Raw genomic sequence first — 14,718 nt, forward strand, 5'->3', positions numbered from 1 at the left:
AGAAGGCAAACTAGATGAACCGTGGTCTTTTCTTGTCTAGCAATTCCTATTACATTAAAGCTCACTCGGAACTCCACTGAACTAAACAGTTTCATGCTTGTCATAGAGTCAAAGGGCTGGATTTTTCTGGCGCTCAGAGGGCGGGTTTGGAGGCGGGTCCGCTGTCAAAATAGCAAAGATTGACAGCATCTGGGAAAGCCGCTGTCAACCCGCCTCCAAACAACTTTCCCATGTGTCGCGATTTGCAAATGGACCTGACACCTAGAGGTGGGAAGAGGATTAAGGGCAATTACCTGTCTATTAGCAGGTAGTTGCCAGCCGTTGACAGCCTATTTTTGAATTTTGCCACTTCTGGCTCGGGTTTCCCGACGTCCAGACACCACGCCAGGTAAGTGTGGTGTATTGTGAGGCTGCTATAATGTTTCTGGATTGATGACAGCTGCAGAAGTGATGTGAAGGGTCCAATGTTGCACATGATGAGTCTTAGAAGAAAGAAAATGTTGGGCCCTGCATTTTTAATACATTTACACATTTCTTTAGGTTACAACTTTTTAAATCCATGCCCAGTGCCACCTCATTGGGAGAATCTCTCTCACCAGTGACAGATCGCTTTTGTCACCTCACCTGCAGCTGCCATCTATTCCAGCCTATGGAGGGAGTCATTGGAATGCCTGGGTGCAAGAGGTCACCTTTGTGCAGTGATTGTCAGTGTTTGCAGCACCTCAATGCTGTCAAACACTGAGAAATCAGCTGTCAAAATAAAATTGTGCGTGGTCACTTTAAGAAAACCAGCAGATGACGCGTCATCAAATGACATCATCTGACCGGCTTCCTGTTAATTGGCCGGCAAGCCCACAGTGCGGGCTTAACAAGGTCAATCAAGGCAAAATCATGTCTGTGGACCGGATGCAGCTGGGGGCGGGACTTGAATCTGGAAACCACCTGACCCGCACCCAACCCGCCTCCATTAATAAAATTGCAGCCATAGAGTCATAACAGCACAGAAGGAGGCCATTCGGCCCATCGAGTCCGACGTGCTTCTTTTCCAGGCTGTGTGATATTTGACTCACGATGCCATCCTGGCTATTATTGTCTTTACCTTTCACTAGCACACTGAATAAGATGGCAGTATTTCCACATACGTGTGACCCACCACAAGGTAGCAACAAGTTCCAAGTAGAGCAAAACCCAGTAGGTAATCCAATACGAAGCCCGAACAATGATTTCGCCATTCAGTAAGTTATTAATTCCATTTTACAATTAACTAAGTTACTGCTGGAATTTTATAATTCAGTAGATTACTTACTAAATTAAATACCTACATTTTTCATAACCTTTAATTAACTTATTCACTGATTTCATTTTCCTGAATACCTGCATTTAATAAATTTAATAACATTTTAAAAAACCCATATGGGGAATACATGTCATAAAACAATGAGCTCCTCACTACAATCAACAATAACATTTCTGACTGAATTTATTAATAGATAAATCAGGTTTGCTGTTATAAAAGGTCCATTTATATGTGGGCATTGCCACAAGAGATCAACCAGTAAATAATAAAAATCAGTAAGGGCTTAATGAGCACTGTGCTCCCCAGTAAAGGGAACCTGGTGCTCTCCACAACCTCACCAAAGTAAGGCTATATCTTGCTGCCATCTAATGTGATGGATTGGTCTTTACATTGTGTATTCCTAAAGTGCTTAAAGAAGTCAAATGTATGCTGAATTTTTTTAATGTAACCTAATTACCTCTAGGTATGTTCCATAGAGTAATGCTTTATTTTGCTAATATACTTCACTATGAAACTGTATTCAAGGGGATCCCCTGTAAATTGTAAACTTCATCCATTCACTGCACCAAGAATTCAACAGAATGTGCTTCACCAGTATTAACTAAGGGCAATCCATTTAACCTATCCATTTCCCAGTATTCATCAGTGCATATGGTCTCCTTCCAGAGTAGAAGGGAGAAGTCTTTTTAAATTTTTTATTAAGCAAGTCCCCTGTTGAGTTTTTGCTCAGTGTGGCTAAAATCTAATGGGAAGTGAATTTCAAACAAAGAATAAAAATAATTCCCATTATAAGAACATAAGAATTAAGAGCAGGAGTAGGCCATATGGCCCCTTGAGCCTGCTCCGTCATTCAATAAGATCATGGCTGAACTGTTGCATCAACTTCACTTCATCGCCCTATCCCCATATCCCTTAGTGTCCAAAAATCTATGGATCTAAGTCTTGAATATATTCATCGACTAAGCATCCACAGCCATCTGGGGTAGAGAATGCCAAAGATTTACCACACTCTGCATGAAGATATTTCTCCTCATCTCAATCCTAGATGGCCAACCCCATATCCTGAGACTATGACCCCTAGTTCTAGACTCTCCAGCCGGGGGCAACAGCCTCTCAGCATCTACCCTGTCGATTCCCCTCAGAATCTTATATGTTTCTTCTAAACTCGAGAGTATAGACCCAATCTACTCAATCTCTCCTCATAGGACAACCCTCTCATCCCAGGGATCCTAGTGAACCTTTGTTGCATCCCCTCTAAGGCAATTATATCCTTCCTTAGGAAAGGAGACCAAAACTGTACACAGTACTCCAGACAAAAGCAAAATACTACAGATACTGGTAAGCTGAAATAAAAACAGAAAATGCTGGAAATACTCAGCAGGTCAGGCAGCATCTGTGGAGAGAGAAACAGAGTTAACAGAGGCAATTTTGCTAGCACTCAGAGGTCAGGTTTGGAGGCGGGACTGCTGGCAAAATCAAAAAGATTGGCAGCGGGTCCTGAACCCGCTTCCAACCCGCCTCCAATCAATCTTCCCGGGACTCGGATCCCTGATTTGCTCAGGGACCTGAATCCTAGTGGCAGGAAGATGATTATAGCCACTTAACTGCTTGTTAACAGGTAGTTAACAAGCAATTAAGAGGCTTTTTCCAATTTTGACACTTCTACTGCGGGCTTCCTGACATTGGGAAACCCCGCCAGGGTAAGTGTGGCATGCTGTGGGTCTACTGTAATGTTTGTGTATAGATGACAGCTGCAGAAGTGATGTGAAGGATCCAATGGGACACTGGTGAGTTGCAGAGGTAAGAAAGTGTTGGGAAAGTCATTTTTAATTTGTTTAGAATTTTCTGCACGTGACAAGCTTTGAAGTGTTTGTGTAGTCCCACCTCATTGGGAGAACCACTCTCACCAGTGACAGATCGCTTCTGTAACATCACTTGCAGCTGCCATCTGTTTTAGTCTAAGGAGAGAGTCACTGGAGAGCCTGGGTGCAAGGGCTCACCTTTGTACAGTGATTGTCAGTGTTTGCAGCACCTCAATGCTGACAAACACTGAAAAAAATCATCTGTCAAAAAGAAATGGTGGTGGCCCCTTTAAGAAAACTGGCAGATGACGCATCATCAACTGACGTCATCTGACACCGGTGTTCTCTTAATTGGCCGGCAAGCCCGCAGGGTCGGCCGAACAAGACCAATTGATGCAAAATAGCGTCTGTGCATCGGACGTCACTGGGGGCGGGACTAGAACCCGAAAGGCAGCAGTCCCTCCCCCAACGCACCTCTTCAGGTAAGATCCCGGCCAACGTTTCAGGTCAATGACCTTTCATCAGTTCTGTACTCCGGGTGTGGTCTCACCAAAGCCCTATATAATTGCAGCAAAACTTCCTTACTCTTGTACTCCAAACCCCTTGCAATAAAGGCTAACATACCATTTGCCTTCCTAATTGCTTGCTGCACCTGCATGTTAACTTTCTGTGATTCGTGAGTTTGCGCTGAATTTGTTGATCTTAGCAAGGGCAGCAGCAAGGGCACTACAATTCTGCTCAAACCCCCCTCCCCAAAGGCTGAGAAGGGATAAATCAAACAAGATCCCTGCTCCTGATCACTATTCTGTGCCTCTTGCTGGAAAATGTGTATGTGTAGATGTTGGATGAAGACTAGAATGGGCTCAACTATGATGCCCCCCATTACTGAACAGCCTCTCAGCACTCACTCTCAAGGCTAACACATAACGATTGGCCATTTGGGAAAGGTGACGAAGGTAGCAGCACCATCAAAAGAGCGGGGGGGGGGTTGCGGGGGAGAGGGGCAGGGGGGGAAGAAAATACTTAGTTACTCTGCAGTGATCTGCTTGGCTGACATCATCAGTGTGCGACTATCACTATTTTATTGTAATCTCTTTGAAAATACAACAGTTACATCAGTGGCATGTTTTGGATCCCTGGTCTTAAGGTTAGGTCCCAGTAACTCACATGATATATCTGATGAAAAAGAAATGTAAATCTGGCAAGAACCAACAACAACAACTTGCAATTATAAAGCAGCCTTAATGTAGAGAAACATCCCAAGGTGCTTCACAGGGGTGTGAGGAAACAGACGCCAAACCAAAGAAGGAGCAATTAGGAGGAGTGACGTCATTTGATGATGCATCATCAGCCGGTTTCCTTAAAGGGACCATGATCAACTTTATTTTGACATTTGTGCTGTCAGTGTTCTACAGCATTGAGGTGCTGTAACCACTGACAATCACTGCGCAAAGATGCACGGCTGCACCCAGGCTCTCCCATGACTCCCTCCATAAGCTTAAGGAGGGAGTCGCAGCATGCAGGGAGGTCCTCTTCCCTTCCCATGGGTGGAAGAGACCTTCCCAGGAGATCAACACAGCCTGGTTGCACATTGCACAGGAGGAGACAAGCAGGAATGTGGTCATTTGGACGTGGGTGCAGTGGCACAAACCTTTCAATGATCTCAGTAGATCACGAAATGTTACTGCCAAGCTACACTCAACCTTATCCTGCTGTGCCACTCATCACATCCCCATCACTCTGCCTTCCCTACCCTACTCCTGCACATCCTTACTCACACCAATTTACATTGCACCTCCACCCATCCCTCTCTATCTACATTATCACTTCCCCATCTCACTAGCCACCCCCCACACTCACCATCATCCTAGTGCTATCATACCAACTAACAATACACAAGGGTAGGCACTTAGGTGTTTTATGCAATGTTCATGTAAAGTTTCTGTTAATGTGGTGTCAAACATTGAAACATTTATTTTCAACACTTTGCGTCCTTGGACAGATTTGTGTGCACCTTTGGAAGTGTCTTAGTGAGTTGTCAACCTGGCACATTATGTGGCAACCAGGGTGTACAGCGTCAAGTGAAGTATATCTGGCCATGGTGAGGCCATCCCTGGCCTCCCGGGCAGCAATGTGGTCGGGTGCTGATGTCCTGTGTCCTGTGTAGCATCAGGTGATTGCGGAGAAGGTTGGTGGTGTTGTTATTGGTGCTGCTGGTGTGCCTGGAGCTGCTGGTGTTGGGGCTGATTGTGGTGGGATTCTGAGGACCAAGGTGAGACAGTATAAAGGGCACCCATGCTGATGGAATAGATGGCAGGTGAAGTGGAGATGACAGAAGCGATGTCAATGATGAGAAAGGTAATGAGGTCAGACTGGATGGAGACTTGCGTAAAGACTTGCAGCATGGTGAATCTGTTGTGGAAATGCAGTGAGGAAGAGTTTGTGACTGAGGGAAGATATCTCTGTAAGGTGGGAGCTTTTACTGTACATTTGAAGCTGTCAACTCAACAGCTGATTCAATGGCCACTGACCTCCCGCCACAGCTTCACAGTCTTGGTCTATGACCAGCGTGGACCCCATGGGCAAGATGTCAAATGCAGAAGGTGAGCTGAAATTCATTCTTAAGTGGCTCTAAACAAGCCACTAATTACCTGAATTGGATCCCCCGCTGTGAACCCACTGCTGCGTGTCGGGTCTGCTCAGCACGGACAGACCTGACATCGGGGAAAGGCACGTGGTGGCGGTTCACAGCAGGGTCCCGACCCGCTATGGAAAAGAAACACATTCCCACCCGACCCACCACCGATCGCGTCTACTGACCTCCTGCAAAATCCAGCCCAAAGATCCCATGGCACTATTTCAAAGTAAAGCAGGGGGGTTATCCCCGGTGTCCTGGGCAATATTTATTCCACAACCAACACATCAAAACATTATCACATCGTGAGGCATTGCTGTGCGCAAATTGGCTGCCACATTTCATACATTACAAGAGTGACTACACTTCAAAAAGTACTTCATTGGCTATGCAAGTCTTTCTTTCTTTTCTGGAGGAGACAGAGAAATGTATAAAGGTTTCAGTAATGGAAGGGTGAAGGTAGGGACAGAAGTGGGTGATGTTACAATGGTGGAATTAGGTGGTCTTTGTGATGGAGGGGATATGCAGTTAGAAATTCAGCTCAAGGTCGAACAGGATGCTAAAGCTCTGCTTGAGACAGTGCCTAGGAGGGAAATGATGTCAGTGGCAAGGACACAGAGTTTGTGGTGAAGGCTGAAGATAATAACTGGTCTTCCCAATGTTTAGCTGGATGAAGTTAAGACAGCCAAAACTGGATGTTGAACAAGCTGTCTGACAGCACAGAGGGAGGGTGGGAGGGGTCTAGCGAGGTGGTGGAAAAGTAGAGCTGGATCTCATGTCTGTGGATCATGTTGCCAAGGGGCAGAGTGTAGATGAGGAAGAAGAGGCTGCCAAGGGTAAGTCCTTTGGGGACTCCCAAGGTGACTATTTGGAGATGGGAAGAGAAGCCATTGCTAGAGATGCTCTCATTACAGTTGGATAGGTAAAAGTGGAACCAAGTAAGGGAAGTGCCACCAAGGTGAACAATGCAGAGGCATTGGAGGAGGGTGGTGCAAACAAACATGTCAAAGGCTGCAGAGGTTAAGGAGGGATAATGCACCATGGTCACAGTCACAGAGAATGTCACCCATGACTTTGGTTAGGGCCATTTTTGTGCTGTCGGAAGACAGAAGGCAGCTTGGAGTGATTCAAAAGGGAATTGCAGACAAGCTGGGCATGGAACTAAGAATCAACAACTCATTAAGTGTCTTGAAGGGGAAAGAGAAACTAGAGATGGGGCAGTAGCTGGTGAGGATAGTGAGGTCGAGAGTGGGTATTTTGAGAAGGGGTTGAAGATGGCATTTTTAAATGGGAGGGGGACAGTGCGTGAGGAGAGGGAGCCATTCAAGTTCAAAAGATGATGCATCTAAATTCCTAGAGGCCTTCAACACTGCACCTCGAGGAGCTTCCACTTTGGATAAACATGCTGGTACCAATGCTGCTAGCAGCTGGCCCTCACAGTGTCCCAATACCAATGAGTGAGAGGGACTGTGATATGCCTAGCAATAATATGTTCAATGTTTCTAACTCAAATGCTGCAGGTAATGAGAGACAAGATTGTATGCATCAGCTCAGGAAGTAAAGAAACTGGGAACAGGTGAACAGCATCAAAAAACTGGAGCATCAAAAAACTGGAGCATAATTATTTTTTTGGAGGAAGCAGACTACAAACCTCTACAGTAGTGAGATATGGGGTGGGGGTTACAAAATCTCAAGGACCATACAGGGGGGTCGGGGATAGTTTCCAGCAAAACAACGGTCAATCCATCACACTCCAGATGTTTTGGCTGATTTCTTCATCAGTGACATTTTGCTATGTGAGAGATAGTCCAGCTGGAAATTGCAGACAGAACTCTGAATGCGGGAAATGGGGCTCTTTGTGAATATAAAGAACACAAAGTTGAACAGCCTTTGTTCCAGGATCCCAGAAAAGTGCACAGGGCTTTATGTTCTTATCTCAACCATGCTAGGATGATCTACAGCATTTTGTATGTGTGTGTTTCTCATTGAGGACACCGTTTAACTCAGCCTGTTTCTAAGCAAAGCCAAACTTGGTGACTGCTAGAACATGGGAATAGTTGCAAATCTGCAATCAGGAGGGGGGATCAATAAATATTCATAGGGAACAATGTCCATTTCATGGGCTAGATTTAGGTCAGCATGTGTAGAGTATATACATAAAAGTCTGTCATAGAGAAATCTCCATATATTTATAAGATACCACTGCAAGATGATGCTGGATTCAAAGAACCTGGCTTTTGGCCAGACAGCCCTATTCCCAGCTGCATGCTTTTCTCAGAGCTTGAGTTGAATGGAATTGAGCCAACCCTTCTGATCCTTTTTCCAAAGCAATCTCTTTATGACAACGAGTCAAATAATTACTCTGTTGTTCAAGGTTATTTCACTAAGGGGTTTTGAGTGAGCCTGAATACATTGTGAGAAACATGGCTTACAAACTTTTTAATTAAATATGTAAGTAGAACAACAAGGAAAGTTGCCAAAAAATGTTCAAGTCTGTCCTAATTTAATGCTACAAGTTAAGCTCAAACGTGGAACATATTTCTAGTCACAAAACCCATCAGAATTTGACTGAGTGCTACTAGCACTTGTTATCAGGGTTGTTACTCATCTGGTTTGGGACAACACAGCCAAGTTTACTTGTGGGAAGTGTCAGGAAATGTATAACATGTAAACTGGGCCTCTAATGGTGGCTGAGTTTGTTAAGACAAAAAGAGCAACTGAGCCATACAGACCAGGTTAGTGAGGGGAAAAAAGCTTGGGCTTCAGTGGATCTTAATGGAAGGTAAGCACGTGTGAAGGTTGGGCGACGAAAGGATCCAGTGTGGCTGTGATGCCCCTGGCTGACTCTGTCTAGACATGCATGGAAATACAAACATTTGGCTGAGATATGAAAGATTGTCTGGTGCCCATGGAACCTTATTCCAGAAAGGAGTTAATTTCTTCAGACAAGAAAGGGAAAAATTGAAAACTGAGTTTTAAAATTGAATTTTCTCAACTTGCTTCTGGTGTGTTCTGATGCAAAAGTATTAATGACTAAGGTTTTCGCCCAGCATAGCAAACATCAGAAATCGAGCCATGATCCCACCCTCTGCTCCACCCCATCCTGCCTTCCGTACAGTTTTAACGAAATGTAGTAACCCCTCTATTCGCAAATGTGACTCAAGACTAATACGGCTGATAATATTTTGGAAAAATAGTTGAATTACAAGAATAGCAGCAGAAAATGCTGGAAACACTCAGCAGGTCAGGCAGCATCGAGGAGAGAGAAACAGAGTTAACGTTTTGGGTCGAGGACCCTTGGCATCTGGCATAATTTTATACTCAAGGGCAAACCTTGACCATTTTTGCTACCAAGTTTGAATACAATACTGGGAACATGTTGGACAAAAACAGAAAGTTAGTTTGTCACACATTACAGCCGAGGCCAGAATCCAGTTTGCTCTGGCTGTAGTTATATTGTGATTTTTCATGTCGATGTGAAGCAGTTTTAGGGGAGCATTGAGTCACGTCCCAATATGACTCCCGAGTGCACTAAAATGAAGTGGTGCAAGACCCCTCCAGATGCCCATCTTGCATCACTTGCATTTTGCACCAGATAGAATGTACATTTAGAGATGAAAAGAAAATCTATAATCCTGATTACCCGCATTTTCTGTTTTTATTTCAGGTTATGTACAACAGGTCCGTCGGCATCAGAAATAAAAGGATTAACATTTCAGGTGTGGATCTGTCATCAGCACTGGGAGATAAGCAGATCCCTTTATGATACTGAACAAAAAAAAGGGAGGTGCAGAACAATGGGTAAAGGTCAAGGGTAAGGTGTGCAAATTACTATCACAAAGAAGCAGTTAATGGGCCTGAAAACAGATTTAAAAATCTGGAAAGGGCTGTAAAACTGTTGGATGATGTACAATGATCATTTCAGTAAGACGGTGAAAAGACATTAGGAGACTAAAAGGCGCCTGAAAACAGTTTTCTAAGGCAGCAAAAAGGTATGAGAAAGACAAAACGAGGGATAAAGACAGCTGCAACAATGATTGGAATGAATCAGAAGGTGAATGGAAGAAAACAGGTAAAAAGATGGGTGAGAAAGGTAGGCCCGATACTTATGGGGAGGTGGGGAGTGCACGGATGATACCGAAAATGGCCGAAGAACCAAGCAAAGCTGGGGACGCAGATGTCCTACCGCTTTTAAAATGAAAAAAGCACGCAATTTGTTTTAATGCCCCAGTGATTAGACTTTAATTCCTGGAGACTCCAGGGCAACCCGAAAACAAAACCAGAGCAAAACTTCACCAAACTGTTATTAATGAAACATCAGTAGAAAATAATGCTTCTGCTGACTACAAATATAGGTAATATTCCCTCCTCCTTTGAGAGATTGTCTGTAGTGAATTAATAAAATGACTGCCAAGTCTATAAGGATGGGAGGGTAAAGTAGTTCAGACAATCCGCCAATCCCCACCCTGCAATTGTACAACTGCTAGTGTGTGAAATTCAACTGATATGTTACATGACAGCAGTACGACTCGTGTGGACTGAAGACACCCGCCACCAGTACTGTACCTGTGTGGAACATGTTCCTGGCCCAGTGTAGTACTCTTTCCTCTGAGTCAGAAAGTTGTAAATTTAAATCCCACTCCAAGAGTTGAGCATATAATCTAGGCTGACAATTCAGTGCAGAACTGAGGGAGTGTTGTATTGCTGCTTTCAGATGAGATGTTAAACCGATAAACCATCTATCTGTTTAGTTGGACGTGAAAGCTCCTATGGCAGTATTCAAAGAAGATTTCTCCTGGTCTCCTGGCCAAGTTTCTTCCCCCAACCAGCACCACCAAAACAGATCAACCAGTGATTTGTCTCATTTGCCATTTGTGGGATCTTGCTATGTGTGAATTGCCTGCCATGCTTGCCTACGAAACAATTGTGACTACAGGGGTAATGTTAACCTAACCAGCCCATCAGTAAACTGACATGATTGGGTGGTTGCTCCCTGCTTCTATACTTGCTGTTACATCTCGAACTTTTTCCAGTTCTGACGAAAGGTCACCGACCTGAAACGTTGGCCGTGATTTTGCTCAGAGGACGGGTTTGGAGGCGGGTCAGTAGTGAAAATCTAAATGATTGACAGCGGGTTCACCATCCCACCTCCACTCAACTTTGCAAAGTGTTGGGTCTGCGAGTCCCGATCAGACCCGACACCAAACGGTGGGAGAGGCACTTAAGGCAGTTAACAGCTTGTTAACTGCCTACATAATCCCATTTTAACAGGCTCTTCCCATTTTACTACATTTTCAGCGTGTTCCATGTCATGCGACAAACACACCAGCTGATTGTGCCGGGTTCAGCAACTTGCTGAATATTTGACAGTTGCTCCTGCAGCATAAAAGCGGACGCGTAACATGGCTGACTTTCAGGTGCCTGAACTTTGTGTTTTGAGGTGTTGGAACACATTTTGCAGGTCTATTGAGCTTGTAAGTGTTTAAGCTGAGATCCATATGCACTGTGACCTCCTTGGAAAACCCTCTCCCACAGTGACTGAGCGCTTATAACATCTATTCCTCAACTGAGACATATACCAGCGGGATGGAACCATTTATACCCTCTCATCCTGGTCCTCAGAATCGGAGGAAGAGCAGACGTGGCAGCAGCAGAACCAGGCACACCAGCAGCAGCAACAACAGGAGCGCCAACCTCCTCCTCACCTACCTGATGCTGCACAGGGCAGAGGGCATCAGCACAATGCTGCACCAACACCTGGAGCCCAGAGGAGCGGGTGGACACTCCTTACCAGTGGCTGTCAAAGTCACCACCGCACTCAACTTCTTTGCTTCAGGGTCCTTCCAGGGATCAGCAGCAGACATCAGCGGCATCTCCCAGATGGCCGCACACAATTGCAGCACACAGGTTACCGATGCCCTCTTTGCAAAGTCGCACAATTATATCCATTTCTCCACGGATGAAGCAAGTGTAACCACGCGTGCAGTTGGCTTTGCAAATATGGCAGGCTTCCCAAGGGTGCAGGGCATCGTAGACTGCACATGTGGCCATTAGGGCACTCCATCACAATCCAGCTGTATTTGTCAACTGCAAGGGCTTCCACTTCCTTAACGTCCAGCTGGTGTGTAACCACAGGAAGAACATCATGGATGTTTGCACCAAGTTCCCTGGCAGTTGCCATGACTCGTTCATCCTGCAGCAGTCTATTGTGCCTCAGCTGTTCAATCTACCAACCCAACTTTCTGGATGGCTACTTGGAGACAAGGGCTATCCCCTGAAGACGTGGCTAATAACACCGATGAGGAGGCCATCAAACGAAGCTGAGAAGCGCTACAATGTGAGCTACATTTCCACCAGAAGCATCATAGAGCAAACCATCGGCTTGCTCAAAATGCGATTCAGATGCCTTGACTGATCTGGTGGAGCCCTACAGTATGCACCAGCCAGGGTCTCCAGAATCATCGTGGTTTGCTGTGCACTGCACAACAGTGCACAGCAGCGTGGCTTACCGCTGCCTGAGGAACAAGTGGCTCAGCGCATAGCCTCCTCCCCCTCGGAGGAGGAGGAGAAGGAGAATGCTCTTTTTTGGATAGTAATTATTAATGGATATTGGCCTAGTTCGGCCCTGCATGCATTGTTTACGGTTTTCCTTTGAGTCCGGAGGATACTTTTACAGAATTCTGCATATAGGATCTCAATTGGGTGTTTGTCCCATTTTGCAAATTCTTGTTGTGTTAGTGGTCCCCACACCTCACTGCCATAGAGTGCAATTGGTTCAATTACTGATTTAAAAATTTTGAGCCAAATGCTAATTGGGATTTCTATTTGGATTGATTTTTTAATGGCATAGAAAGCCCTTCTTGCTTTCTCTTTCAGTTCATTCACAGCCAGATGAAAATTTCCCATAGAACTGATTTTTAAGCCCAAGTATGTGTAGTTAGTGGTTTGTTCAATTTTAGTTGTTCCTAGTGTGAAATTTATTCTGGGTCCCTGATGTCTGGATCTTTGCTGGAACACAAGGACTTTGGTTTTTTTGGGGTTTATTGTCAGGGCCCAGGTCTGACAGAACGACTCTAGCAGATCCAGGTTCTGCTGTAGACCCTCCTTAGTTGGTAACAGCAGAACCAGGTCATCTGCATAGAGGAGGAATTTAACCTTGGATTCATATAGGGTGAGGCCGGGTGCTGTAGATTGTTCAAGTAGTTTTGCCAATTCATTTATGTAAATATTAAAGAGTGTCGGTGAGATGGGCGAGCCCTGCGTCACACCACGCCCCTGTGGGAAGTATTTTGTTTGTTTGTCTCCAATTTTAACTGCACATTTATTGTTTGTATACATTGATTTAATTACATCATATGTTTTTCCCCCTACACCACTTTCAATAAGTTTCAAGAATAGACCGTCATGCCAGATGGAATTGAAAGCCTTCTGGAAATCTATAAAGCAGGCAAAAATTTTGCTTTTGTTTTGATGAACATGTTTGTCAATTAGGGTCTGTAGGGTGAAGATATGATCTGATGTTCTATAGTTTGGTAGGAATCCAATTTGGCTTTTACTCAAGACATTGTGCTCCTCAAGGAAGTTTATAAGTCTTTTGTTTATGATACTACAGAATACCTTCCCCAGATTACTGTTTACACAGATGCCTCGATAGTTATTTGGGTCAACTTTGTCTCCACTTTTGTATATGGGCATTATGAGTCCTTTGTTCCAGATATCAGGGAAGTAACCGACACTCAGAACCAAGTTGAAGAGTTTTAGGATAGCCAATTTCATTTTATCGTCCGTGTGTTTAATCATCTCGCTTAGGATGCCATCTGCTCCGCAAGCTTTTCCTGGTCGCAGGTCCTTGAGTTTTTCAAATAGCTCTTTTTCAGTTATTATGGGGTCTAGCGGGTTTTGGTTATCTTTTATGGCCAATTCGAGCTTTTCCAGTTTTTTGCATATTTGGTATTGCTCTGGGCTTAGTGTTTTTCTGGTATAATTTTTCAAAATGGTTTTCCCATGTGTCTCCATTTTGAATGGCCAATTCGTCGTGTTGTTTGTTGTGTAATGTATTCCAGTTGTCCCAGAAACAATTGGAATCAATGGATTCCTCAATGGAGCTGAGTGTATTCTTAATACACTGCTCTTTTTTGGCTCTGAGTGTGTTTTTGTATTGTGTTAGTGCCTGACAATAAGTAAGGCGTAATTCCTCGTTTTCTGGCTGTCTGTGTTTTTGGTTTGATATTTTTCTGAGTTTTTTCCTCATGTTATGGCAATCTGGGTCAAACCATTTTTCATAGTTTTTTGTTTTGTGTTTATTCTTGCGAACTTTCAAGTTTGACATTGTTGCCAAATTATCAAAAATATTATTTAGGTTATTCACTGCCCGGTTTACGCCTTCTTTATTGTGAGTGTATATGTTTCCCAGAAAGGTGTCCAAGAGAGCTTGAGTTGATTGATTGCTAATTGCTTTCTGGTATTTTTCCGTGCTGTTTTTGGCCCATCTGTAGGATTTTTTGATGTTGTACAGCTTACTGGGTTGTGTTTCTGTGTTGGTTGTTTCTGTCCTTTTAAGATATACAGTAATTTGACTGTGGTCTGACAGTGTTGTTTGTGGTTTGACTGTGAATGCCCTGAAAGAGGATGGGTCCGAATCCGTAATCATATAGTCTACGGTGCTGCAGCCAAGAGGGTGAGCAATAGGTTGATCTTCCTAGGGAGTCTCCCATGAACCTACCATTGACAATGTACAGACCCAGGCTTCGACAGAGCTGCAGGAGCTGATTTCCGTTAGCATTTGTCTGTTTGTTGCAGTTATGCCTATATTGATGGGAAGGTATATCGAAGTGGTTATTCCCGAATATGTAATTGTTCCCCTGATTATTGGTGAAGTCTGGTTCTTCGCTAGTTCTTGAATTGAGGTCACCACAGATCAACACGTTCCCCTGGGCCTGGAATTGGATAACCTCCCTCTCAATGTTGGAGAAGGTGTCCTCTTT

This window comes from Somniosus microcephalus, chromosome 2, assembly GCF_052327205.1.
Source record: "Somniosus microcephalus isolate GS21.2 chromosome 2, FLI_Smic_1.0, whole genome shotgun sequence".
NCBI lineage: Eukaryota > Metazoa > Chordata > Chondrichthyes > Squaliformes > Somniosidae > Somniosus > Somniosus microcephalus.